Consider the following 3,265-nt stretch of genomic DNA (forward strand, 5'->3'; position numbering starts at 1 on the left):
GGATCGGATAACAACAATTACCTCGATGTGGTCCACTGCAGCTAGTGGTGCGATCGGGAGACCAGGGGCCGGCACCTCTGTGGATGCACAACTACTCCTATGCTGTGACGGACTCGGGTCGTGTTGTGCACGAGGAGTTGGATGCATAACAGGTGTTGTGACTCGGGGTATATTCATGTCGGCGAGGACCTTATTAACCCTTTCTTCCACCCTTGCATTCATGCTAGCTTCTAGTTCTTGAATGACCTCAACCTTAAGTTCGGCCTTCAAACGAGCGTCCCTCTCTTGCTTGGAGACTTTCCGTTTCCTGTATTGGGAGCTGTACTGAGGGAGTCCATGCTTCCAGGGCACATCGCTACCAATTCCCCGAGTCCGACCAGGATATTCTTTGGTTCCGAGCGCCTTTGTGAGGATGTCATCTTCGCGCCTCTTCGGCGCGGACTCAACCTCGCTTTGTGAAGCTTGTTCAGCAACCAAGCCCAACTAGAAAAGAAAATAGTCGTTTATACGAACTTGTACTTTATACGAACGGAAATTAGTTAGGTTAAGTAGTGAACTCACCAGTTCCTGATAGACGACGGCATCACTTTTGTTCTCAAATGTGACAGAGCCATCCGGGTTGACCTTACCCCTTGCCCGCGCCCAGTTGCGAGCTCTTTGTTCAGGGATGTGTGAAAACGGGGCAGGGACATTCGCTGCTGCAGCGGCTGCATCTTCATGGGCCCATATTGCCTCCTTGCCGATGTACCCTGCGGTGCCCAGCCGATGCGGGTGCTCATTCCGCTGTTGCAGTAGGCGATGTGCCTCGCTTGATTCTCTAAACTCTTGGGTGTTCTTGAGAGAGCAGAATTCCTCCCACACCGCTTCGGTTATTTGAGGGTATTCATCGAACGGCGTATGATTGCCGGGCGGGTTGACAAACTCGGTGAAGAGCTTAGACTTCCAATTCTTCCAAGCTTTGCCCATCTTTTGGAATGCCTTCCGCTTGAGCCTATCCTTTGCTTCAGCCGGAAATGTGAACCATTTCTCCATTGCTGTCCAAGCTCGCTCTTTCTCGGCTTCTGTGACCTTCCCGATATCTTTATGGAGGATCCCGAAGTTCTCACGTGCCGCTAGCCCGCAGCAGTTAGACCATCTTCCAATGACAGTCCTAGGCGCCGTGGGCCTACCACTAGCGTCAATCTCTCTTATAACTTGCACTGTGGTCGGCCATATATTTTGTGACCGGGGATTTCTGCTAGACCTACTTGCACTTGTCGCGCCCGACATCAACGTATGTTGTTCCTGCGGCAATTCTGCAGCACAAACAGAAGGCAATATTTGCTAAGGGGTGCTAGCTAAAATTTATGTGGTCATGTGGTGAAAATTTATCCTATAAATTACCATGAATTTCGGGTTGTTCGACCGCCGTTGTCGAAGGATGACCTTCGGCAACTGTCCCCGTGGCTGGGTTTGCTTCTTCCTGGATCCTCGCAGGTGTTGGGGTGGGCGGGTTTGCGCCGGGCGTTGCCATGGTCTAATTTTTGCGAAAAAGCTTATAAATTTCCTACCATTATACTAAATAGCATTAGATCCAATGTAATACGGGGTATACTATGAAAGATATGGCCTCAGTTTTGCTCAGAAATATGCATCAATTACAATCATTTGCATGAAGGGATAAAAAGAGGAAATCATAACATCAAAAGAGCAAGTGCAGAAAATTTGTTCTTATGCATAAAAAAAGAACAAGTGTAGATACTCTGTTCTTATCCATAAAGAACAAGTGTAGAGGTATATAACCACTGAATCAATCATGCAAATTTAAAAAACAGCAGCAGCAAGGGTACAGATAGAATGTTATTGACATAAAACAGCAGCAGCAGGAGTATATATACCACAGGGGTAGCAACAGCAGGGGGAAATTCACATAAACAGCAGGGTGAACAAGTAGCCACAGTAAGACCAATAGCACGGCAAAGATAGTCCACAGGGGCAGCAACAACAGGGGCAAATTAACTAAAACAGCATGTCTAGATAGTCTCCTCTTATCAATCCAGAAGAAAAGAGCAAGTGCAGAAAATCTGTTCTTATGCATAAAAAAAGAACAAGTGTAGATACTCTGTTCTTATCCATAAAGAACAAGTGTAGAGGTATATAACCATGCAAATTTAAAAAACAGCCCACAATAAGGGTACAGATAAACTGTTCTTATTGAGCAATTCATCACTTATTGAGCCACAGCAGGGGCAAAAAGAAGAATAGATAAAAAAATGACAGAGTGTAGATAATTTGTCCTTATTGAGCAATTCATCACTGGCCATTTAACAAGGAATACATTGGGCAGCAGAAGCAGGGGCAAAGATAATCCACAGGGACAGCAACAGCATAAAACAAGGAACAGGTGTATTAACAAGTAGCCCACAATAACAGCAGTAGCAGGGGTGTAGATAAAAAAGGAGACAGTACTACTAACTTCATGTAAACAGCAATTCATCCATTCAATTCAAGCAAGTGTAGATAATAAAACAGCCCACAATCATTTATGTGGCAGCAGCAGCAAGGGTATATATATCATGTATATAAACAACAATTCATGCAATTGACCTATTCATAGACAAAAAGGGTATATAAATCAACAAGTTTAGCTACATTAAACTAGCTAAGATTCATGCTAAGATCCACTGCAGCAAAATTCATGTAAGATCCTCTATTGATGCTAAGATTCACTGCACCAAAAAAGGAGGAATGGGGGAGGGTGGCGGCGTACTTGGAGAAGCGGCATACTTGGAGACGGCGGTGCAGGCCGTAGTCGTCCAAGGCGGCGGCGGAGAGGCAGCGGCGAAGAGGTCGATGTGGTCGGCGGTGGTCGGGGATCCCGGCGTCGTGGATCCCGGCGTCCGGGAGGTCGGGGTCGGGGAGGTCGGGGAAGTCGATGGACGGACGGCGGAGAGGACGACCGGCGGTGAGGGCGGCGGTGGAGAGGGCGGTGGAGAGGGCGGAGATGGCGGCAGAGAGAACGGCGGCGGTCGAGAGAGTGGCGGCGAGGAGGCGGTGGAGAGGTCGAGGCGGCGGTGGAGAGGGCGGCGGCGAGGAGGGCGGTGGAGAGGTCGAGGCGGCGGTGGAAAGGTCGGCGGTGAGGAGGACGGTGGAGAGGTCGAGGCGGCGGTGGAGAGGAGGACGGCGGATCTGGATCGAGAGAGAGAGAGGCGAGGCGGCGGTCGAGTGAGTGAGTGAGAGTGGGTGCCGGATCTGGATCGATCTAGAAGATGTCCAACCCTAGGTC

This window comes from Oryza sativa, chromosome 1 (genome assembly GCF_034140825.1).
Source record: "Oryza sativa Japonica Group chromosome 1, ASM3414082v1".
NCBI lineage: Eukaryota > Viridiplantae > Streptophyta > Magnoliopsida > Poales > Poaceae > Oryza > Oryza sativa.